The sequence below is a fragment of the Bos taurus genome, chromosome 7, assembly GCF_002263795.3.
Source record: "Bos taurus isolate L1 Dominette 01449 registration number 42190680 breed Hereford chromosome 7, ARS-UCD2.0, whole genome shotgun sequence".
NCBI classification, from domain to species: Eukaryota; Metazoa; Chordata; class Mammalia; order Artiodactyla; family Bovidae; genus Bos; species Bos taurus.
This window is the reverse complement of record NC_037334.1, coordinates 50,146,708-50,172,914: the sequence shown is the minus strand read 5'-3', so window position 1 is coordinate 50,172,914 and position 26,207 is coordinate 50,146,708. Positions and strand designations below refer to the sequence as shown.

The following is a 26,207-nucleotide window of genomic DNA, read 5'->3' as shown; positions in this document are numbered from 1 at the left end:
AACTATGGATGGAGGTTCGTGACATTGTACAGGAGAGAGGGATCAAGACCATCCCCATGGAAAAGAAATGCAAGAAAGCAAAATGGCTGTCTGGGGAAGTCTTACAAATAGCTGTGAAAAGAAGAGAAGCAAACAGCAAAGGAGAAAAGGAAAGATATAAGCATCTGAATGCAGAGTTCCAAAGAATAGCAAGGAGAGATAAGAAAGCCTTCCTCAGCAATCAATGCAAAGAAATAGAGGAAAACAACAGAATGGGAAAGACTAGGGATCTCTTCAAGAAAATTAGACACCAAGGGAACATTTCATGCAAAGATGGGCTCGATAAAGGACAGAAATGGTATGGACCTAACAGAAGCAGAAGATATTAACAAGAGGTGGCAAGAATACACAGAAGAACTGTACAAAAAAGATCTTCACGACCCAGATAATCACGTTGGTGTAATCACTCATCTAGAGCCAGACATCCTGGAATGTGAAGTCAAGCGGGCCTTAGAGGGCATCACTACGAACAAAGCTAGTGGAGGTGATGGAATTCCACTTGAGCTATTTCAAATCCTGAAAGATGATGCTGTGAAAGTGCTGCATTCAATATGCCAGCAAATTTGGAAAACTCAGCAGTGGCCACAGGACTGGAAAAGGTCAGTTTTCATTCCAATGCCATAGAAAGGCAATGCCAAAGAATGCTCAAACTACCACACAGTTGTGCTCATCTCACACGCTAGTAAAGTAATGCTCAAAATTCTCCAAGCCAGGCTTCAGCAGTACGTGAACCGTGAACTTCCAGGTGTTCAAGCTGGTTTTAGAAAAGGCAGGAATCAGAGATCAAATTGCCAACATCTGCTGGATCATGGAAAAAGCAAGAGAGTTCCAGAAAAACATCTATTTCCTGCTTTACTGACTATGCCAAAGCCTTTAACTGTGTGGATCACAATAAACTGTGGAAAATTCTGAAAGAGATGGGAATACGAGACCACCTGACCTGCCTCTTGAGAAATCTGTATGCAGGTCAGGAAGCAACAGTTAGAACTGGACATGGAACAACATACTGGTTCCAAATAAGAAAAGGAGTACGTCAAGGCTGTATAGTGTCAGCCTGCTTATTTAACTTCTATGCAGAGTACATCATGAAAAACGCTGGGCTGGAAGAAGCACAAGCTGGAATCAAGATTGCCGGGAGAAATATCAATAACCTCAGATATGCAGATAACACCACCCTTATGGCAGAAAGTGAAGAGGAACTCAAAAGCCTCTTGATGAAAGTGAAAGAGGAGCGTGAAAAAGCTGGCTTAGAAAGCTCAACATTCAGAAAACAAAGAGCATGGCATCCGGTTCCATCACTTCATGGGAAATAGATGGAGAAACAGTGGAAACAGTGTCAGACTTTATTTTTCTGGGCTCCAAAATCACTGCAGATGGTGATTGCAGCCATGAAATTAAAAGATGCTTACTCCTTGGAAGGAACATCATGACCAACCTAGATAGCATATTCAAAAGCAGAGACATTACTTTGCCAACAAAGGTCCGGCTAGTCAAGGCTATGGTTTTTCCTGTGGTCATGTATGGATATGAGAGTTGGACTGTGAAGAAGGCTGAGCGCCAAAGAATTGATGCTTTTGAACTGTGGTGTTGGAGAAGACTCTTGAGAGTCCCTTGGACTGCAAGGAGATCCAACCAGTCCATTCTGAAGGAGATCAGCCCTGGGATTTCTTTGGAAGGAATGATGCTAAAGCTGAAACTCCAGTACTTTGGCTACCTCATGCGAAGAGTTGACTCATTGGAAAAGACCCTGATGCTGGGAGGGATTGGGGGCAGGAGGAGAAGGGGACGCCAGAGGATGAGATGGCTGGATGGCATCACTGACTCGATGGACGTGAGTCTGAGTGAACTCTGGAAGCTGGTTATGGAAAGGGAGGCCTGGCGTGCTGCGATTCATGGGGTCACAAAGAGTCGGACACAACTGAGCAACTGATCTGAACTCAATCACCAGATTCACTGGATCCTGGGAAGGAAAGTACGACAGTGTAGAAAGGAGGGGGTGGGACAGAAAAAAGAATGAAGGCAGTGAAAAGAGGATGTACAGTGGAAAAGAGGCTGGAATCGCTGTCCTGGAAAATTGCCAAGAAAGAGGTGAAAGTAGCTCCCTGAACTGGAAGCAGGAAATGTTGATGGAGGCAGGGGTCAGGGGTGGCTAATAGCCCACAGCCCCACAGGCAAGGCCCATACTCATGAGAATGCACTGAGGCACTGTTAAAAGTGCTGCAATATCTCACACACACACACCCACACCAATACTTAAAAGGTTAATGCCAAGCCTGATAGAGGCTTCCAGAATCCTGCCCCAGTACAACAGCATGCTGACTGGGCACCACCCACATTAACCAGTTGTACCTATAATAAGTATCTCTCCGACTTAAAGACAGAAACCATGCATTCCCATCATGGTTCACCTTTACCCACAAGCACTGCAGCATAACTTACCAAGATGACCAGTTGCCTTGATCAACTGGAAAATCAACTGAAGATGTGAAGTTTAGGGACCTAAAAGCCCAGGTGTCAGAGATCAAGCATAATAGTGTCCAGCAATATAAGAAGAGAGGCTCAGTGAGATAGGAGCCCAGTGAAGGCAACATGGGTTCCCCTCTCCTGATCACCTATGATATACTCAACACAGAATATTTTGTGAAAGTATCCCTAAAACTGCACTCCCCAGGCACCTATCACTGATTACCTTACTGCATGTTTTCCACTGGCACAAGGCAAAGAGTACTTTTTGTTTATTAATAGTCTTTCTTCCTATAGCACAGTGTGGGAGTATTTTTACCATGGCTATAGGCAATGCACAATATCCCCTAAACTGAATCTAAAAACTCCTTCTGTTATGGCTGAAGTTAAAGGTCCAATATTAGAAAGCAGAAACTACTATCTGTCACAAAAAGACTTATTAGACAGGGTTCCCCACCCCCCAGTAGTGGTTAATAGGCAAAAAAAGTCATAGAGGTATTATCTTTGGGGCTCTAAAACCAGAAACCATCATTCAATGTTTTTTCTGGACAAGAGCCAGAGTTAGGATTTAAAGACCACAGGAATTCTCAGATATGCAAAACTGAAAGAGACTATAGTGAAAGGATAAAACCTTGAAAATTATTATAGTGAATGAAGACTACTAGAAACCATCTGTGATGAGAAAAGGTAATAAATTATGAAGCGTAGAGATCTGACACTCTGAAATAAACATTTCAAAGAGAACAGTAAATGCCTATTGGCTATACAGATAATACACTAAGATGTGCTGTCATAATAGTAATTATTTGTTAAAGAGAAGTAACCTCAATATTATACAAAACAGTCAATAATCGAGCAGCTAGCCTAGGGCTACTCAATCTGACTTGGTTGAAAAACAATTCAGACATGAAACACGACACAATGACTACATTCCAAGCATGTGAGGTTTAGACTTCATTACAATAAGGGACCGAAACTGATGCCCCAGTAGAGAGAATAAAAGAGAGGTCACAGATTAAATACCTAAGTAAGTAGCAGGAAAGCAATGACAAACAGCAAACAGCTTTCCTAAGAGTGAGAAAAGATTGCAGAAACTTCTGACCAAAAAAGGGGGCTGTGGAATACAATTCAGTGGTCATATGAGCAAAGAATATACTTAAGAAAACACTTCTGGGGGGGGGTGGGGAACCCAAGCAGAAGTCAGGAGATTATCTTAAAGTCTCTTTTACAATTAAGTGATGGACAGGGAGGCCTGGCGTGCTGCGATTCATGGGGTCACATAGAGTCGGACACGACTGAGCAACTGAACTGAACTGAACTGAACTCTCAAAACAGACATCTTTAATGGGGTGTGTGTGTGTGTGTGTATACACTTTACTGTATCTACAGAAAACATTTCTGGAAGGAAACAAAATATAAGAAGAAAAAAATGGATGGCTAGAGAACAGGAATGAAAGGGGACTTCATATATACTCACTATACTCTTTTATACCCTTTTAATTTTGCACTATGTAAATATATTACCTATTTTAAAAATTAAAATCCCTTTTATTAGGTAGAAAGCAATACCGTAGTCATAAGGATCTCAGCTTAACAATAAAGACCTACATTTTTCAAAACAAACCTATCAGAGTCAGCAAATGAAACACTTCCCCAGTTTCCCATATCATTTCTGAAGCAACTAACCATTAATCCGATGAGTAAGTTCACAGATAACATCTGAAGGCAACTGTTCATATCTCCTAAGTGAAGACTGATGATGTCAGCCAGCCCACATGCCTCACTTCTAAGTCAGCCCAGCTTAACTACAAAGATTTTTCCCTTCAGCCATTTTAGAACTCTAAAAAGAAATAAAGATTATAAATATCAAAGGGTAAAGAAACCTTCTAGACTTCACATTACCTGTTCTAGTGTCTTTTTAATACTACATATGCAACACCTAAACATTGTTTCGGTTAATTATTTAACCAGCTCTAGGGAGTGTAAATTCTCTTAAACAGTGAGCTAGTGAGTTTATTAAGACTAGAAAAAGTTTTATTCATAACATCATTTTCTGGTGCTAGAAAGAAGTTTCAATAAACTACAGAGAACAAATCAACGTGACTTGTAGAAAAACGAATGAAAGGGACCTCCTGGTGGTCCAGTGATTTAGACTCTGTGCTTCCAACTCAGACTGGACCCCTGGTCAGGGAGCTAAGTTCCCACATGCCACAAGGCACAGCCAAACAAAAAGCAATAAAGAAAAGAAAAAAAAAAGAGAGAACAAGAAAAGAAACTATATGGATAGTCATAGTATTCAAATTTTTAGAAATCTACTTCAAATGCAGTCACCAAATAAATCTAAAATGAGCAGGAAAGAATAATGAGGAGATTTTATACAGAGATGCCTATACAAAACTCAATTCAGAGAATGAACACTGACAGTCAAGAGCCTCGCTTCTCCATGCCAGGAAACTTGGAATTATCTATAAAGTATGCCAGACCCAAGCAAAGTATATGTTTTAACAGTAAGGAGAATATATTATGAATCTGGGAATAAGGCCACCAACTTCAGGCAAGACAGTTAAAACAAATGGAAAGAAATAAAATAACCTCTGCAACACTCAGTAGGGGTGTATTTGCTAAAAATTAATACAATCTTCAGATATTATTACCAGAATGCACATAAGAAAGAAAAGATTCTCCAAATGAATTTGACCACTGCAAAGAGAGAGGAGAGGAGAAGGTAAAGGGAGGAAGGGTAGAATTAAGCTCTTTGACTCAGCAGGAGAAATGCAACTACTCTAAGAAATCACTGGAAAGCAGGACAGGTAAAAATAAAAAACAGAGGCCTTAAAGTATTAACCATTTAAAATTCTAAACTTTATTAGAATAGTAGTGGTAGTCGTAGCAGTAGTAAGAACAGCAGGGGCTGTTTCACAAGCTCCCAACCAAGCTGTGTGCGTAGGCACAACCATCATCCTGAACTCAGTGTTGAGACGACCAAGATTGGGGAGTGACTCTTCCTGTTCAGTGAAGCTGTCAAGAAACAGAACATCACCACTCCACTGACAATCCTTTCAATAAGAAATTTACCTTAATGCCAACCATTAAACATTAAACCATTAAAATACCAGTAAACACAGAGTTGAAAGATCTCTGGATGGAAAACAAAGCTTCCAATTAGGTAGATTTCACCACCCTAGAGCAGGCCTCTAAATCCCAACAAAGCAAAAAGAATTTTAAACACACAGAGGAGACACCTGATTTCTCTGCAGAAACATAAGCAACATTAGGTGGAGCCGTGGTAAAGAATGAGCCTGCCAATGCAGGAGACTCAAGAGATCTAAGTCCAATCCATGGGTGGAGAAGATCCCTTGGAGTTGGAAATGGCAACCCACTCCAGTGTTCTTGCCTGGAAAATTCCATGGCAGAGGACCCCTAGTAGATACATTCCATGGGGTTTCAAAGAGTCAGACACAAACTGACTGAGCATGTACACAATCATCCCTGACAACTTCACAACTAATGAGAAATCCACTAGCCTATACAATCTTTGTCATTTTCAGCTTCTATTCAACTCCTCAGCCCCAGATAAAGAAATATCAACATCATCAGAACCAAACTCCAAGCAGCAACAACAGAACTAAGAGCTAGAGCTACTCAAATAGTCCCTTTCTATAATCCATTGAAAATTTACTTGGGGCAGAGAACATTTGCTCTGTCTCCCAGGACATCAGCTTGAGAGAGAGATTCCCTACTCAAAATAGGCTTCACAAACACCTGTCCACACTGATCTGAGGGTGACTGTATCTACCAAAACACATCTTTTCTTACTTTCTGCCATTGTGCCTGAAATTCTATCATCAAGCTTCTCTCTGAGAGTCTTCTTTAAGGGGAAAAAAAAGGGAAGAGGTACAAATATCCCCAAACAAAGTGACAACAAAAACTGGGGAAAAGAGATTATATTTGTCTATTTCAACTGACATTTTAAGTAAGAAATTATGACAGCTAAAAATGAATGTTTACAGCTTTCCCCCTTGTTTCAGAAAAAGCTTAAGAACTTCTGAAAATTCCTTCTCTCATATGAATGTTTTTGGAGCCTCTAACAGTTTGGTCTGGTAGAAAACACTGGGAAATAAAATGTACTAACTACCTAGCAGGTTAACATAAATGGAAAAACGCTGAAAAGAAGTCATTATGGTTAATTTGAACACTTGTTAGTAACTGTAATTTTATATATATTTTATACACGAGTTATTTTAAGCTTGTATAGTTGTTGTTGATTTCTATGATGGAACTGAACATACTTCTGAAGTCCAAGAATCACTGAAAGCTGGAAGAAGGCTGATAACTTCTGCCTAAATTTTACCATACATAAGCCCCTTGGGTTCACCTGACAGATCTGCAGTTTAACTCCACAAGCAAACCCTATAGCAGCAACCATGCTGTTTCGGTAGGTGTAGCACAAAGATCAGAAAAAGCCAGTTTGACACAAACTGAAGAGCCATACGGTTGATCTACAAATAATAACCCACAAAGGAAAAAAAAATCTATTATAGGCTAACAAAGTAATATTGCTTTACACAAGCCACTTCACTTACAACCTCTGCTACATCTTTTTTGGGCCAAGTGGGCCAAGAACATAGCTATGAGATATATATAATTTAATGAGAACCACTATTTCTATCAAAATCCCTCCTTCAAATCCTTTATATTCCTGTGATCAAAAAAAGTTTTTACTCTAAAAAGACTATGTAATTAATACAAAAGCTGATTCCTTTTCAAAGTTCTTAGAGTTCTAAGCTAATCAAATTCTAGTGATTATATGCAGAATCATCACATTAAAAAGTCCATAGTACTTAAAATGTGACAGCTTAAGGGCCATCAATATGCATATTGTACAGATTCACCACTTTTTCAGAGACGAAATAAAAATAAAAATAGTCACTCTGAAATGACACATGTTCAATCTGATTTCTCAGTTTTTAAAATTATTTTTGATTCAACAATTCTTTACTTGACATATTCATAATTTAGATGAAATAGCCACAGAAAATTACAGGCCATTAGTTTGTTCAACAGAAAGCCAGAAAATTAAAGAGGCCAACTTAAATACACAATGTAGGCTTTTAATGTGGCCAAAGTCATTCTGACGGCAATAACAGACACAGGCCCCACCTCAAAACGGGGAAAACAGTCTGCTTCACACAGGATAAACAAGTTGCATCAATCTATAGAAAATATAATTTAAAAAACTCATCACATCATTAGGATACATACATGTGAAAAAGCATGTGACTATTTTAAACAGCTTTATTAAGATATGTATTAAGATATATGTACTTATTATAATGTATATATTAAGACATAATTGATATATAACTCACCCAGGTAAAGTATACCACTTGATGTTTTATAAAGTATATTCACAGATATATACAACCATTACCATTAGAACATTTTTACCGCCTAAAAAGGAGCCCTGTATACCCTTTAGCTATCACTCTTCCAATCATTAGATGTGAATATTTAAGTATCAACATTAAAGTTTCAATATCCAGGACACAGTGAGCATACTTGGTTTTAAGTATTAATGCCCTAAATTTGTTGTCCTTTTCTTAAAAGTAATTTTAGAATTCAGTCTAAATTTGTTCCTTAAACCTCCACAATCACAATTTTATCCATTCTTCAGGTAATTTCTGTTTGTGAAAAAGGGTATCAAGGCAATCAACTCTTAAGTACATTCCCTCGACAAACAAAAATACATAAAAACAAAGCCTACAAACACTTTTTAAAATGTGTCTATCCAATACTATCTACATAATAAGTAATCATCCTTATTCTATGGTACGTGCCTTTCTTGGGTTTAGAAAAGTAGAAACGGGCTCCAAGTCCAACTGTGCCAAAATTAACAGGGCCTTAAAGAATGTAAGACACTCTTTTCTTCCACCCACATTAAATATACACCCCAAAAACTTGATTTACCAGATTTTCGGCTGCCAACGAAAGTAGACTAGCTCAGTGGCTGACATTTCCTTTTGGCAGTCATTAGTCCTTAATGTGTCGCTGTCTAAAGGCTAAATGCAATGGTTTCATTCCTTTCTGCTTTAGTAGATCATTTTTTGGGGCCTGAGGAAATATATCAAAGGCTAAAACCACCTTACAAGAATGCTGTCAATCAAAGATGTTATAATATAAAAGTAATATGATTACAACTCCTCTCTCCATAAGCCCTTTATCACTAGAATTGGAATAGTAACTTTCTACATTGGTGCAAATTAAAGGGGAAAAGCAAACATTTCCCAACACCTCTAACTGTCAGCGAGCCACCCACTAACAGGAGAAAAGAGGACTGCTTCTAGCAAATCTTCCTTGTGAAATGGTACCTTAAGGGTTCTTCGTTCCTATCAAGCCAGGTTTGCCATCCCCTGTACAATAATTAATTGCTGATTCTATATCTATTACTGTTGTTTCTCCCTTCACCCACTCTTCAATGCCAACCTTGTCTTTCTGTCTTTGAATACCCTATTTGGTATAGTCTTAGACTTGCTCCAGTGTTTTATAATAAAATAATTTCATTTGTGCTTTTTTAAAAAACTTTATTGCACCAGCATTATCTCTTCTAAGCCAGATTGCCTCATTCTGGTTTTTGCCCACAAAAAGAGTGCTAAAAAAAAAAAAAAAAAAGAGGGGGGAACGCAACAGTACAAAGAATGTTTATATTCAAGCACCGTGTTCCCTAGCTAGAGGCCATGCATTTTCATAATCAACAGTGAAAGCAAGGAATCTGAAACCATTATGGCCAACAAAATACTGTTAAAGCCACCTAAAATTGTGCTGAGGCAACTTCTTAATCAGTAGGAAGTCTATAGGAGATAAGTCATGTGATGGGGGGTGGGGGGGCAGGCCTGGCTAATTACTGTCATTTATTATATTCTGTTCAAAGTTTAGTGAACAACAAAGGCAACATCACTACTAAATTATACAACAGTCAAGTATAGATAAACAAAAATTTCTTACTACACATGATAGAGCTTTAAAACTATGATTCAGGGGAGGGCAATGGCTGTGATAATGCTTGAGACAGTAGACTACAGAACGCCTAGATGATTAAGTAACAACCATTTCTGACCTTCTAAAAAAAGTGCTTGCTAACAATTTAGCCTAGAACACTGCATCATTCAATGACTACACTAGTTACACTCCTTTTAAAGAATCAAGGAACTCAAATCAAATACAGTGACAAAGGGTTTACTTCAAGGACAAATGCACAAGAAACCAAGCACAGCTGGGTAACGGGCCTCAGAAGCAATACAGGAAGCCTAGGATCCTCCTCCTAACTGGCTGCACCACTCTCCAGTCTCAAATGCCTGACCCAACGTTACCCTCCATGGGGCCTAACTAATTCACAGCTGCTGCCCACCCACAAATTCATTTTGCCATGACCCCTCAAGACCTTGACTCTACTTAATGGCATAAGTTCTTACTTCAGTTTTCATTTACTAACTGCATCGTTTTCTCATTAATTTTTCCATACAAATTCCCAAGAGAATTAATTAACCTAAGAACTGGGGACTGAGAAGGGGGCTGGATAGAATAAAGCAAGCTCTTTTAGACTCTGCAAGACCAACAAATGCCTTCAGAAAGGCTGTGCCGCTGTTGCTGCTAAGTCACTTCAATCGTGTCCGACTCTGTGAGACCCCATAGACGGCAGCCCACCAGGCTCCCCGTCCCTGGGATTCTCCAGGCAAGAACACTGCAGTGGGTTGCCATTTCCTTCTCCAATGCATACATGAAAGTGAAAAGTGAAAGTGAAGTTGCTCAGTCATGTCTGACTCCTAGTGACCCCATGGACTGCAGCCCACCAGGCCCCTCCATCCATGGGATTTTCCAGGCAAGAGTACTGGAATGTGGTGCCATTGCCTTCTCCATAGAAAGGCTGTAAGACATGGCAAAGACTGTGCCCTTAAATATCTAATATGCCGGCATCTACTCAAATAACCATAATAATAAGATATGCCTTTTAACTTTTATTATGGGATTTTTTCAAACATCCAAAAAGATTAAGACTAGTAAAAAGAACTTCCTTATGCAGTATTACCAGCCATCAACTTTCTGCTTTCCTGTTTATAATAGTTTTGTTAGTTTTGGGGTAGGGTATTTTAAAACAAATCTACAACATCATGTTATTTCATAAGGCATTCATCATAAACCTATGTTCATCTCTGGATGGTCAAATCTTGAGGGTTAAAAGAACTGTCATTTGTCCAAAACCTCAAATTGCAAATATACAGTTACTGGCCTTTATCATCAAAACCCTAAAACTAATAAAACTTTTTTATTTTTCTGGCTATACCTCATGGGTGGGCAGAGAAGGCAATGGCAACCCACTCCAGTACTCTTGCCTGGAAAATCCCATGAACGGAGGAGCCTGGTAGGCTACAATGGGGTCACGAAGAGTTGGACATGACTGAGCAACTTCACTTCACTTTCACTTTTCACTTTCATGCATTGGGGAAGGAAATGGCAACCCACTCCAGTGTTCTTGCCCGGAGAATCCCAGGGACAGGGGAGTCTGGTGGGCTGCTGTCTATGGGGTTGGCACAGAGTCGGACATGACTGAAGTAATTTAGCAGCAGCAGCAGCATGGGTGGGATCTTAGTTCCCTAACCAGGGATCGTGGTAGGGCAGAGTCCTAACCACTGGACCACCAGAGTATTCCCAAACTACTGTAATTCTTGATTCAGAGTGGTTTTAAGAAAATAATTAACTTTGCACTGGCAGGGAAAACCAAGTTAAAAAAAAAAAAGTTTGATTCGTGCTCTGGAGTTTGCCAAAATGAAAGCTCTACAGATAGCAAATAAGAGCTAGTCAATGGAATCCGTTTTAACAAACACTATGATTAGAATTCCACTTTTAAATGGAAGTTTTTGGTAAATGCTACAAAGTTCAATATTGCTTCGAAACATAAAAATTCAACAAATGTCTTACTAATGATTTGAAGTCCACTTCCTAAATTAAGACATTTTGGTAGCCTAAGATAAACCATGTTTGAAAAGGTTTAAGGAGACAAGGGATTCCTTTATCACCAAAAAAGTGACTCAGTAAGAGTACCTATAAATGACCAACTTTAAAAAAACTATTTTCCAGTATTTTCACCAATACAGAATCTTAAAGGCAACATAAACACATACATCTATTTCCCAGAAACAAGTGCATTTATTGTCAGGAGCTTTAAAAATTATAGTTGGGTACACTGATCAAACATCTAGAATTTTTCTTATAAAATATTTCAGGTTATGCAATGTTCATATAGAAACAAGGGCAAGTCAAAACACAGATCTTTTTATTCCTAGAGGATGAGTTTATGTGAGTTTACAAAACCAATAATTCTCCTTCAAAGCAGGGAGAAGTAATTCAGGATAAGTAAGTTCTGGAGTTAAATTTAAAGAACAATTAGCAAGGAAGCCTTGAAGTAAGATGCCACACTGCATCTATAGGTACAAACTGCAAATTATAAAACCCGGAGTTAGAATATCTGCAACTGGAGTAAAACCAGGAGGTCAATCACTTCACTTCACCTGAAAATAATACTTGTAAGACAATTTACTGACTAGTTATTATTTTAGCATAAAGCAACTCAAGTGAAATATCTTCTTTATGGTACATTTCCAAATTACACCATTATGAAAAGGTCTTATGCTGTTTTCAGAGAATGACCAAACAAAATCCGTTCTTAGCAGTCTCTGGTTCTAAATACTGAATATTCCACTTTAAAATAAGTAAATTATCAGCTGTCAAGTACTTATTTAGCAGTCATCTGATGTGAACACAGATTCAACATAAAAAATAAAAGGGACATCCAGAGAAGAAAAACATCACATTCCACTGATTTTTGTGATGAAGAAATACAAAAACCAAAGTAACTTTCAAGAGAGCAGGCATGAAATCACAGAAAGAAATTTCCTGGCAGCCAGGGCTACATCTCTCTCTGGCAAGGACAGTCTGGAAACTCAATGAGTTCTTTTTAACTAACTACCTTAGGTCCTCTAAAACACACAATTTAAATTAAAAAAAAAAAAATTTTAAGATCATTGGACAGAAAATATTAGGGTAGAAAGTTATGATTGATAAGCTTTTAATTTAACATTTTGTCCTATATGGGTATTCTAGACAAACAGGCTTATTTTATTTAAAAAAAAAAAAATGCCTAATTTGCTACATTTAAACAATGAAACTATTTTTAATGAATCGATTTATTCTCAACATGACAACTTTGCCAAAAGTAAAAAGAATAGATGAGGAAGGAGGAAATGTATTATTAATTTTCCAAAACAATACCAATTTACACACATACACAGCATTTTCTAGTTTTATGCTCACGTCAAACATGGCATCCCTTTTCCTTTCCACACTCAAATGAGGTGGGGTGGGAATAAGATCCTCTGTCAGCTAAGATTAGATGCTTGAACTACAAGATCATGCAGACTGAGGGTGGAGACTGCTGTTTTGGCTCTCTGCTATAGACAGAGCAAGAAACCAAGATATCACGCAGAGCCAAGAAGACAGGACAGCAGCTTCAGTCACTGACGACCCAGATCCCTGTTCACCTTGTTCCAGGCTACAGTTCATTTAATGCTCTTTTCTCTCAAGGCGTTTTGATATTTTGCATTGCCACCATCAGTTTTCCCATCTTCTTCATTTTGCTTGTTCTTGAGTGGTTCTCTGTGCCTTCTAACAAAGTCAGGCAGAAGGGCAGCTATTAATGGCTGTCTCACAGCTGAGAAAACAGCTATTGGGGAGGCTCCTGGATCAAGCTTTAATGATACCTATTCGATGTAAGCATTATTACCTACCATCCTCGGCATTACATACGAAAGGGACCACCAAAAATAGCTCTGGACTAAAAATCAGAAGTCTCAATTCTAATCTTAACTACTCTTACCTGGGTATGATCAGGGCCAAGTTACCTCCAGGTTTTAGGCTGTTTTGAAAATAGGTGATTGGTTTTAGTTCTGATTAAGATGGGGTAAACACATTCTACCCTGTCTATACCAATGAATGCAACTAAAAACCCTGGAGAGAATACAGAGTAGCAATCTTGAGAACTGCAATGAAAAAGGGCCAAAGTCACAATTATAGTTGGCAGACAGGGCTCTATCTGTCTCAGTAACTATCAGAACAAGCAGACTCTAAATAAACAAATAAACAAACAATCAAGGTACAGAAGTACTAAACCAACTGAATCAGTCAATGTCATCAACCTGAATCTAATTAGCATATATATTAAAAGAACACTCCAACCAACAATAGCAAAAAAAAAAAACCCCATAGTCAAGTACAGATAGAACATCACAAAGGTAGCACTACTGGGTCATAAAACAAATCTCAATAAGTAATTAAAAATACTAAAGTCACGCAAAATATGTTCTCTGACCATACTGAATTTGAATTAAGCTAGGAATTAGTAAAGGCTTCCTAAGCAGCACAGAGGTAAAGAATCCGCCTGTCAACGTGGGAGATAAGGATTCGATCCCTGGGTCGGGAAGATCCCCTAGAGTAGGAAATGGCAACCCACCCAACAGAGGAGAATAGTGGGCTACAGTCCACGGGGTCACAAAAAGTCAGACACGACTGCGCACACACATACACAAGAAATCAGTAACAGAAATAGAACAAGAAAATACTTGGAAACTAAACATAATGTACTTCCAAATAATCCACTGGTCAAAGAATAAAACTCAAGGAAAATTTTTAAACATTTTAAACTAAACAAAAATGAAATATGAAGACAAAGCGGGGCTTATATGGAAATCTGCCCTAAATCTTAACACTAAAAAAGAGAAAAGGTCTCAAGTCAATAACCTAATTTCCTACCTCAAGGAACTAGAAAAAGAACAAAATAAACCTAAAGGAAACAGAAGAAACAATGAAGAACAGAAATCAGTGAAATTAAAAATAACACACACAATGAAACCATAAAAAGCTGGTTCTTTCAAAAGATAAATAGAATTGATAAACCTACAGCAAGACTGGCAAAGAAAATGGAGAGTCTAGACACAAATCACCTACACTAGAAATGAATTACAGAATATGGCTATAGACTCCCCACAAACACTGAAGGGATAATAAGAGACTGCTACAAACAAGTTTCTCATATAAAACTTGATTAAATGGATAAAATTCCTTAAAAGCCACTAACTTTAAGAATTTATCTAAGAAGAAATATATACCCTAAATAATATAAGATTATATAATAATTGGATTATATAATAATTATATACTTACATAATAATTGGATTATATAATAATCCAATAAGAAAAACTGAGTTTGTATTTTAAAACCTTCAAAAAATTAGTTGGCTGGACTAGATTTAAAGCTTGGCAAACTTCTGTAAAGGGCCAGATAGCAAATATTGTGGGCTTTTAGGCCCATTCCATCTCTGTCACAACAACTTAACTATGTCACTGCAGTGGAAAAGCAGCCATGGACTATAAGTAAACAAATGAGCGTGGCTATGTTCCAATGAAGTTTACAAAAATAGATGGCAGGCAAGACTTTACCTGATAAGTTTGTCAACCCTACACTATGATAACTAATGTTACTTTCAAATTCTAAAATTTATAATTCTATACTGGGGAGGCCTTACAAATAGCTCTGAAAAGAAGAGAAGCGAAAACCAAAGGAGAAAAGGAAAGATATAAACATCTGAATGCAGAGTTCCAAAGAATAGCAAGGAGAGATAAGAAAGCCTTCCTCAGCAATCAATGCAAAGAAATAGAGGAAAACAACAGAATGGGAAAGACTAGGGATCTCTTCAAGAAAATCAGAGATACCAAAGGAACATTTCATGCAAAGATGGGCTCGATAAAGGACAGAACTGGTATGGACCTAACAGAAGCAGAAGATATTAAGAAGAGGTGGCAAGAATACGCAGAAGAACTGTACAAAAAAGATCTTCACAACCCAGATAATCATGATGGTGTGATCACTGACCTAGAGTCAGACATCTTGGATTGTGAAGTCAAGTGGGCCTTAGAAAGCATCACTACGAACAAAGCTAGTGGAGGTGACGGAATTCCAGTTGAGCTATTCCAGATCCTGAAAGATGATGCTGTGAAAGTGCTGCACTCAATATGCCAGCAAATTTGGAAAACTCAGCAGTGGCCACAGGACTGGAAAAGGTCAATTTTCATTCCAATGCCATAGAAAGGCAATGCCAAAGAATGCTCAAACTACCGCACAGTTGCACTCATCTCACACGCTAGTAAAGTAATGCTCAAAATTCTCCAAGCCAGGCTTCAGCAATACGTGAACCACGAACCTCCAGGTGTTCAAGCTGGTTTTAGAAAAGGCAGAGGAATCAGAGATCAAATTGCCAACATCCGCTGGATCATGGAAAAAGCAAGAGAGTTCCAGAAAAACATCTATTTCTGTTTTATTGACTATGCCAAAGCCTCTGACTGTGTGGATCACAATAAACTGTGGAAAATTCTGAAAGAGATGGGAATACCAGACCACCTGACCTGCCTCTTGAGAAACCTATTTGCAGGTCAGGAAGCAACTGTCAGAACTGGACATGGAACAACAGACTGGTTCCAAATAGGAAAAGGAGTACGTCAAGGCTGTACATTGTCACCCTGCTTATTTAACTTACATGCAGAGTACATCATGAGAAATGCTGGACTGGAAGAAGCACAAGCTGGAATCAAGATTGCCGAGAGAAATAACAATAACCTCAGATATGCAGATGACACCACCCTTATGGCAGAAAGTGAAGAGGAACTCAAAAGCCTCTTGATGAAAGTGAAAGAGGAGAGTGAAAAAGTTGGCTTAAAGCTCAATATTCAGAAAACGAAGATCATGGCATCTGGTCCCATCACTGCATGGGAAATAGATGGGGAAACAGTGGAAACAGTGTCAGACTTTATTTTTCTGGGCTCCAAAATCACTGCAGATGGTGACTGCAGCCATGAAATTAAAAGATGCTTACTCCTTGGAAGGAAAGTTATGACCGACCTAGATAGCATATTCAAAAGCAGAGACATTACTTTGCCAACAAAGGTTCGTCTAGTCAAGGCTATGGTTTTTCCTATGGTCTTGTATGGATGTGAGAGTTGGACTGTGAAGAAGGCTGAGCACCGAAGAATTGATGCTTTTGAACTGTGGTGTTGGAGAGTCCCTTGGACTGCAAGGAGATCCAACCAGTCCATTCTGAAGGAGATCAGCCCTGGGATTTCTTTGGAAGGAATGATGCTAAAGCTGAAACTCCAGTACTTTGGCTACCTCACGTGAAGAGTTGACTCACTGGAAAAGACTCTGATGCTGGGAGGGATTGGGGGCAAGAGGAGAAGGGGACGACAGAGGATGAGATGGCTGGATGGCATCACTGACTCGATGGACGTGAGTCTCAGTGAACTCCGGGAACTGGTTATGTACAGGGAGGCCTGGCGTGCTGCAATTCATGGGGTCGCAAAGAGTCGGACACAACTGAGAGACTGATCTGATCTGATCTGATCCTTTCAAGGTCAAATATCACTGATAAATAATTGAAGAAAAAGGATAATGCAAACCCTATCACAGAGATAACTGACTCCCCCCCCGCCACCCGCCCAAAATGTGATGGGTTTATTTTACTCTGATGCAAAACCAAAGATTTCTACAGAGATCAATATATTACCAGATCATGAAAAAGTGGTGTGGGACATGCAGGACATGATGGACAACTAGAGGGTATGGTCAATTCCTTTGTAACATGACACTACACCATCACTGCAGAACACACTGAAAAGAACACTGAGGAACTGAACTGAAATGTGGACGAACATGACAACCTCCAGGCATGCCTTCAAGCACCTCCCTTAAGGTGGACTCGGTACCTAAGCTTCAGTGTGGGCAGGATTACAGGAGTATTACAATTGTTTGGAAGAATAAAAAGCTCACACTTTCTGAAATTTAAGGTCAAAACATAGTGGGTTCATTTCTCTTCACCTCCAGGAACAAAGCTGATGCTTTATTCAAAACCACATTAAGCTTCTAGTTCAAATCCCAGCCTGACCTTGTGCCCTCCTGCATTGAAGTTCTTTCCATTGATTAGAGCTGACAGGGTCAGTTTCACTCCTGGTCAAAGGGTCTGAGTGTAACCCAGTCCCATCAGGCTGGCATTGTTTACTTTAGCAGAGAGAGTTCTACAGTCCAGCTTGTACTTAGCAGCAATGCCAAGGCAGGTGGTGTTACTGCCGGTTGTCTACGCGAGGTTTATCAACATTTCAATCTTCTCATTCACCTTCTGGTAGATCGACCCTCCAAACTCAGTGCCATCATTCACACGAGTGTGCAGCTGGAAGTCTGCGGCCTTGTAACCCAGGGCACAATTATTCTGTGACAGTTTGGATATGGCTGAGTCAAAACTCATCTGATAGCCAGCAAGCCAACCTTCAAAGGCCAACATGGTCCAGCCACAGATGGTTGGTCCAGAAAAATCTATATCAACATTACTGCCAAAACTGAAACAATCCCATTAATACGAGGCCTTCAATTTCCCACTCTTCTTTCCTGTGTTCGGTACAAATATGGGATCAAAAGTCAGTTTCAACCCTTCAGCCAACTTATTCTCCCAAGTGATTTCTATTTCTGTCTGTTCCACTTCTGGGTGAAGGTCAGTCCAGTTACAGATCCTGTATTTGGTCTCTAGGTTGCCTGATGCTTTCCTTTTATTAGCGTAAGCATGACCAGAAGTAGAAAATTTCACTCCACTACATGACTTGGTTCTCAGATCTATTTTGACCATGCCAAATCCATATCCGTTGTTGAAGACATCTTTGGCAGCCTTTCCTAGATCACAGTAAGTTGGTGTGTTACATGTATCTCTGACCAGAGTGCCTGTTCCCTCCGAAAGGGCACCATTAAAGGTCTTCTTCAGACCAACACTGTTCCTAACTGATTGTTTTGATCAAGACTTGCTACAAGTATATACTGTAGTAAACAAAGTACCCTCCTCCCTCCAACAACTCACTCTCTCAGTCAAACTAGTCCTAAATGAATCATTACCTCAAAAAAAAAAGAATCACATTGTTAAGGTAAAGGCTAAAACTCAATGCATCTGCAGCCTGACACTGGACAGGCTTCTGGGCCTGCTCCATCATCCTAATTTCAAGAGACTGCTCCACCACTGCTCCATTAAGCCAGTGCCATTTTATCTAATATATAAACATGCATCTTTCTGTGTACAAAAGGTTACGATCTTGCCTGTTAAATACTGCAAATCATAATGCCAGAGTGGCATAGCTAGAAGTACCTCAAACCTCTTAGAAAGCAACATAAAATACAACTAGAGACATCTTCCTCAGACTTAAGGTCTTTTAAACCTCTCATCTCACACCACAAGAAAATCATACAATTTTTGACAAATATGCTTTCCAAATTACATAAATATCAAGAGGAAGAAGTCCTACACATGCTTGAATTTTGCATTCAATGCAACATCTATTTATACCTAAATTCTTCAAATATGCTAGGCAGATCACAGAAAAGCTTACACTGCTGCTGCTGCTGCTAAGTCGCTTCAGTCGTGTCCGATTCTGTGCACTCCAGGCAAGAACACTGGAGTGGGGTGCCATTTCCTTCTCCAATGCATGAAAGTGAAAAGTGAAAGTGAAGTCGCTCAGTCGTGTCTGACTCTTAGCGACCCCATGGACTGTAGTCCACCAGGCTCCTCCATCCATGGAATTTTCCAGGCAAGAGTATTGAAGTGGGGTGCCACTGCCTTCTCTGAAGCTTACACTAACAAATCAATAAAATCATACAGCTACAGAACTATGGACTAGCAATACAGGGAAGAGTCTACTGCAGGAAACCCAAGGTTCACACAAAGATGGAAATCGTAGCATATTATATAACAAAACTCAGGCCCTATAGCTGCATATCATAGAACCAACTGAAACATCCATGACATCAAGCAACACCAGAGAGTCTAGCTTTGCAGGATACTCTAAAAGAGCTTTCTTTTCTTGTTCAGCTCACTTCAAGCAGCTATACAAGACCTGGGTTTACCTTATTTACTGTGAAGTATTTCGGTAATAAGTTTCATTTATAGAGCTATACAGTGAAAAACTCCATGATTATTAAAGATGATGGTATAAAGTCATATTTTCTGACTTACAAAGATGCATTATAATAAAAGTAGTAAGTGTTCAGATTTTCAGATCACAGGGATATGAGTTCAAACCGCAGCTATATGATTACACATTTCTGAGCAAGTAACAATTCAATAAGGGTTACTATGGTAGTCAAACAGGTAATAATATATGTCTCTCAGCACAATGACCAGTATATGGTAAGCACTATAATATTACAATAATCCTTAGTTCTGCTATCAAAAAAATAATAAGAACAGATAAATGTGTACATACACACACAGTCCAAATGAAGTCTGGCATGCTAGTACCAAAAATGGTGATATATAATGAACAGAGAACTTCATAATCAGAAATAAAATAACCTATTCTAATTCTGAAAATTAGAAAATGTAGCCACAAAATAACGCAGTAACAAGCTCTTCGAAGAGTCCTTCCAAAGCTTGGAAGCTCTGGCTCTGCTAAAGTGGTTCCAGGAAAGCATTTGCAAAACTGAGAAGAGATCAGCATTTGATTAAGTGCTTCCCTTCACTGCAATAACAATATATCTTTGAGAGCGAACATTAACTGCACCTTATTCATACATTCCATATCTATTATCTTAATCAGATAAAAATTTTATACCTGATATGTTAACATAATCAAACCCCTCAAATACAGGCCCAGTCCAATACAAAAAATGTCTAGCTACTTCATTACTCTTTAAAGGTCCTAAAGTCACTGTCTCCAATGTTTCAGGGCAAGAACAAAGACAAATTTAACCTTAAACAACATCATCCTCACCAGGTCTCAAGCTGTACCAATTTTATTCTGTCTAAAACTAGTTTAAGGTATAAAAAAATACAAGCTATAATAGCTACTATGTAAGTTACTATCCAGACACTGAAGGAAGAAGTTGATGGCTTAACTCTTTAGCTACTCCTCTTAACTGGTTGGCTATCCAGTAGTTGTAACTATCCAAGAGAAATATAAGGCAAGCAAGAAATAAAAACTACATATGTAATCTAAAATTTTCAAGTAGCCATAGATAAAAAGAAACAGGTAAAAAAGTAAGTTTAAGAACAAATTTTAACCCAATATATCCAAAACATTATCAATGAGATAGAGGTATTTACAGCTTTTTCAGTGAAGTATGTCTTGGAAATTTGGTGTATAGTTTACACTCACAGCACATCTCAATTTGGATCTGTCACATTTTAAGTGCTCAATAGACACATATGCCTACTGGTTACCACACTGGATGGAACCAAGCTAAAGCTACTCAAGCCCAAGACATGTACTTCTTCTCACCAATTACAAAGTCTAATTCTAGTAACTCAACACACGACTGAACTGCTAGACAAGACTGCTAAGCTCCCAACCAAGTGGGATTCTGGGAATTCCCTAGTGGTATAATGGTTAGGGCTCTGCCCTTTCATTGCAGAGGTACTAGGTTTGCTCCCTAGTGAGGGAACTAAAATCCCATAAACTGTGCGTGTGGCAAAAAAACAAACAAAACACACCCACATGGAATTCATTTCAAAGACTGAGGTCTTTTATGTTTCAGACATTGTGTGAAGAATTTTCAGACTGGGGGGCAAGAGGGTTTTGGGTGCGGGGGAAGGGTTATTCACTTGTTTATTGAGGGGAATGTGAGTATGGTAATAGAAACATTTGGTCCTAATAAATTCTACTATTGGGAAAAACTCAAAGCGCATGGCCTAACAAAGGAAGAAAGAACCACATTAAAGATCAGCATATCCCTTAGCAGAAGGAAGAGTGTGAAATAAAGAATTCAGCTGTACCAAGTACAGAGCTCTTCAGAAGGAGGTGTTTCACTGGCACTGAAATATCTTCAGAGAATATTATAACACAGAATTGGGCTCCAAAGTCAACTACACATTTAAGAAACAAATTTGAACATGTTGAACTAGTAAACGGTTTTAACCTGTTAACCAGGTTAAACCCTGGTTTAACATTTAACACTGTTAAATTTAAAATTGTTAACATTTAACAATTAACATTCAGGTTAATTGTTTTTTCATTTTGTTCATTATTATTTTTATTATGTTAATTGCATAACATAACATTTACCATCTTAGTCAATTTTAAGCATATAGATCACAAGTCTGAAGAACATTTATATTACTGTGTAGCCATCACCACATCCATTTCCAGAACTTTTCATTTTCCCAAACGGAAACTCTGTTCCCATTAAACAGTAACTCAACATTCCCATCTCCCCCAGTGCCTGGCACTCCCACTCTCCTTTCTGTCTCTATGAATTTAACAACTCTTAGGAACCTCATGGAAGTGGGATCATAGAGGATTTGTCCTTTGTGTCTGGCTTATTTCACTCAGCATAATATCCTCCAGGTCCATCCATGCTGATGTCCCATTAACTTAACAGTTTGAACATTCTATGAATATCTTATGACTATGTAGAGAATATTAAGAGGGTTAAAACATTATTTTAAAATTTAGAAAACAATGCATACAAGAAAATGGACAAACTGGAAATACATATACCTAAATGTTAGTAGCCATGGTGGTTCAATCATTTAATGCACATGTGTGACTTTCAATTAGAAAAAATAAACAAAGTGGCAATAACTTTTTTCAAATTCAATTACATTTCAATTTCAATCCATTCACTTTTAAACCCATCCAGGCCGTTTTTCTTTCCCTAGAATCCTCACAGGCAGAATAACCTTAGGTTGATAAAGCAAGAACAAATTAAACTTAACCACAATAACCACATTTCATATCAAGGAAACCTGGGAAGTCATTTGTGAAACTACAGACATCCACTGAACAGTCAAAAACCCTCTACTGTCAGGCATCTGAAGTATTTCCATAATGTTAAGTAAGCAGGGGTCAAATGAATTATTTTTAACATCAATGTTTCTTAAAGCTTCAGAATAAGTCAGCAACAGATCTAACATCATCTCTTAACTCTCCAAACTTACAATGCAAGAAGCAGCATTAAGGCTGCTGACCTTCTGGCCCTCGGAGCCTTTAAAAGAGAGTTGGGCCCTCACCTTATAATCATTTACCCTCACAGCTTATTTCAGAGTATCTAATTTTTTTCAAAAATGTCATCTGTATACTGAAAAACTGAAAAATCTACCAGAAGCAGGGGTAAACCACCCATGGCCTCCTCCTCCATAACGCTCTAGAATGTGACCAATAAGAACAAGAATCTTTATTTTTTTCACTAATGTATCCCTAGCACCAAGAATATCCCAAACTGTTCACTTTATCCATTTTTCCCAAGTCAGCATGAGTTCTTATGAAGCAAGCACCTACTGAGTATCTCTTCTAGCATTACACTGGACCCTGAAAGAATATTTTAAAAATAGGCCCATCTTTCAAAAACTTTAAAACCCAGCTGCAGAAATTGCACAGATAAAGGAAATACAATTAAGCAACAATTCAAGGAACAATTGAGTGCTACTTGCTTCAAGTAGCAAGAAATAATATAGAATGGTGTAGTGTGAAATGGCCTTCAGCAAAGAGATGGGGGTGGCGGGGGGTGGTTGGGAGGGTGGGGACAGAATGTCAGCCTTGAACGAAGAGCAGGTTAGATTTAATCAAGTAGGAAGGGAATTTCAAAAACATAATAAACAATGTCCTACTGAACGCATAAGCTCAGACTGACCTGAGCAGGTAGAACAAACTGGAAATGGAGAAAGTGAATAGAGCCTGGAATAAGACAATGGCAATGGAGACAAAAAAGGACAAATGTAATAAACCATCTTAGCAGTTTCTCCACCTTACCTGTACATTGGCATCTCTTGGGGAACTTTTAAAAATACTGATGCCTGGAACTGAATCTGGTAATTTTGACTTAATTTGGGTACAATCTAGACGTCAGGATTTCTAAAAATTGCCCAAGGATTCTAATTTCCATCCAAGGTTAAGAACCACTGCCCTATCTTATCAAGTGTACATTTTGAAAATAAAACTTTATTAAAAAGAATCATTGCCTCAGAGGAAACACCAGTGTAACTTGTTAAGTGGCAACACAGGATGAAGAAGGCAGGCTCAAGAAATTACAACAAAATTTTTGAAGTATGTATCTATAAAAATTATGACATGACTGGGAGAATTCAAGAGGAAAAAATAAAAATACATGAGCCTTTCTGGATTTTTACCACTCCATCAGCAAGTTTTATGTACTAAACCAGTTTTAATTAATCCAAACTGTCCCAATTCTCCATATACCATAATTACTCATCTAATATTTTTCAAAAGAAATAATCAAAACTGAAAGTGAGCCATTTTTTAAAAATCAAGATAAAGCTCAATGCAAAGACTATAAAATAAATACTTGATAAATTGCCTCAGGTTTCCCAGCTAGAAATAAACTCACCCTCCTTCCAATTCCCATGGTATTTTAGTAAAACCTATGATGGCACTCACAAAAAATGTACTGTAGAGGTGCTGTACATTTCTGAAGGGAAGGACCAGAGCCTCATTCCTCCTCTTACACAGTGCCAAGCACACTACTCTGCAGATGACACACAGTATAAACTGAGTGACAAGAAGATACTGCCAGGTAAGTTCTGACTGTCACTGGAGGTTTTCGAATGCTTCATGAATAAGTAAACCCTATCCCCAGCTGATTCTGCTTCTTGCAGATCCTTTTACCCTAAGGTTTCTTCAAATGTGCTTCACTGCCCTCCCACTTTATCCTCACTCCAATAGTTCTGGACAGGACACAGCCTGATCACTGTTATGTGAGTCAATTCAAGCGAACTATTAAAATATTTTTATCTTCAGGAGAAACATGCTCAGAAAATTTTTTTCTAAAATGTATTTCTGATTCTTGACATAATTCCCTTCAAAAACCCCATCATAATCCTTTAAATTCTGCCCAACATCAATCACTGTTCTAGCTTTCACTTACATAGTAAGATGTTATGTAAGATGACTGTTATGATCCCCACATCTTCAGCATAAATGAATATCTCCCACTTTTACTTATATCCATGGCACAAAATAGAAAGTACTATTTAAAAGAATCCAAGAGGTGATTCACAACCAGAGGTGACTAGCCCGAGACCTGACCAAACCTAGGACTGAAGGAATATTTTTTTAGACTGGTTAGGAAGCTCTGGTATGGAGCAACGAGAACAGATTTATCACATACTCTCCCCTACAAAGGCTGTTTTTAAAGTGGCTTCCCAATCATAACTATTAGACACTTTCACATCACTTCAGCACTGCACATGATAGCAGGGAACTGATTCACATACATGCCTTAAGGCCTTTGTTTCCCTCTTTAAGACTCCAGTATCGTGAGTTAGTCTTCAAATTATTCATTTTTTACATTTTCTGATTTCCAGGCTTACGTATGGGTTTTTAAATGTGTCCCACATTTTCACTGTTGACTTATCAACTGCTTTTTCCATCTGATTTAACTAAGCCTCTAATCTCATTTTTCTGAGGTAGACTGCGTACGATCAAAACATGGCAATGGCTTAAAAAAATTCAATATGCTTGACTAATTTCGCAATATGGTAGAAACAAGATAAACATTCATTTTCACCCCAGGAATTCCATCATGACCCACCATTATATGTTCACTTATGTAAGAATATAAATGAACAAACAAGATGTATGGCAAATGAACATACGAGAAAGTACCAAAGATCTTCTCCTGAAAACTATTAAGTAGACAAAAATCACTAGTTAGAAATAATTTGCATTGTCCTTCTTCCCTTTAAAATGATTCTCTATAATTTTTATTTAATTTATTCCTTCTTTGCCACAGTAAAATATTGGGTACAAGATCTAAACTATAGTAACCCTAAACCAGCATTAAATAATTGAAATGGAAAAGTATTAAGGAAGTAAAAAAGACATTACTGATAGAGAAAACAAGTACAGTATTTTCCACAGCAAAAAAAAAAAAAAGTGTTAAATTTCACAGTATTAGTTTTTAAACACAAATCTTAAAGTTCAAAAACACTACTCACTTCACCTAACACAACAGTTCAGTTCAGTTGCTCAGTCATGTCCTACTTTGCTCTACTTGGCAAAAACCTAGTCTTATCACATTGTATACAGTTCATTCAAGAAACTTCATCTGTTATAAATATTTTCAATATTCCCTTTTGCTCAAAATTATATGGTCACCTAGATGTGGTAAAAGAATTTCAGGGGTGTTGAAGGTTACTATCCATGTAGACACATGCTGAAATATGTAGACAAAGGTGAAGAAATACAATTTCTGCAAGTTACTTTCAAATGTTGCATAGAAAAAAGGGGTGTATATACACACATACACACACACACAACATATATTTATACACACAAACATATTTATCTGTTAATTGGTGAATCTAGATAAGGGTTTACTGTATGATTTCTATAAGCTTATAATTTTTCACACTAAAAAGTTGTGGAGAAAGGGGACACACAGTAAGCTATCTATCCATTCCTTTAAAAATTTTACTCCACCCAAAAATCAATAAACTAAAAACACATTTGACACTTACAGTTAAAATACCTCAGACCCAACACTTACTACAGAAAACTCTTGTTACTTCAAAGAAAGTTTTGAAAAACACCTCAGAACCAACACCTGTCAGAGAAAATTC

The 26,207-nt window shown here is 38.2% G+C and overlaps 1 protein-coding gene and 1 pseudogene across 5 annotated transcripts in view; both read right to left on the bottom strand.

Moving 5' to 3' along the window:
- The window catches only part of CTNNA1 (catenin alpha 1), a 346,126-nt gene that overhangs the window by 82,839 nt on the left and 237,080 nt on the right, over positions 1 to 26,207 (bottom strand).
- The window catches only part of LOC132345823 (voltage-dependent anion-selective channel protein 3-like), a 43,942-nt pseudogene extending 17,735 nt beyond the window's left edge, over positions 1 to 26,207 (bottom strand).